Source organism: Sapajus apella, unplaced genomic scaffold, assembly GCF_009761245.1.
Source record: "Sapajus apella isolate SASKATOON/1434 unplaced genomic scaffold, GSC_monkey_1.0 scaffold4899, whole genome shotgun sequence".
Lineage (NCBI taxonomy): Eukaryota > Metazoa > Chordata > Mammalia > Primates > Cebidae > Sapajus > Sapajus apella.
Genome location: NW_022441823.1, coordinates 4,657 through 5,067, shown reverse-complemented (window position 1 = coordinate 5,067; position 411 = coordinate 4,657).

Genomic DNA, 411 nt, shown 5'->3' with positions numbered 1-411 from the left:
GCTGACTATCTCTACCACTCTTGCTCTCTCAAAGCATATGTAAACTTACAGCTAGTGTTTGTCAAGTCCCTTCTGATGTCAGGCATGCTATGGCTACAGTAGTAAGCAAAATCAGACCCAGGCCCAGCCTCATGAGTTTATAATTTATCAGTGGAAACACTCATTATATAAAACCTTTAGTGTTTTTATTTTTTGTAGAATTTTTTGCATTTTTAATTCTTTATTTTAAAAGTACATTTGCTTGAGTAGATAAACATTCACAAGAAAATGGAAAAACACAGATTCTCGTTTTGGGATAGAGATAATAAGAGGAATCTTGGACAGGCGCGGTGGCACGTGTCTGTACTTCCAGTTACATGGGAGGCTGAGATGGGAGGATTGCTTGAGCCCAGCAGGTGGAGGCTGCAGTGA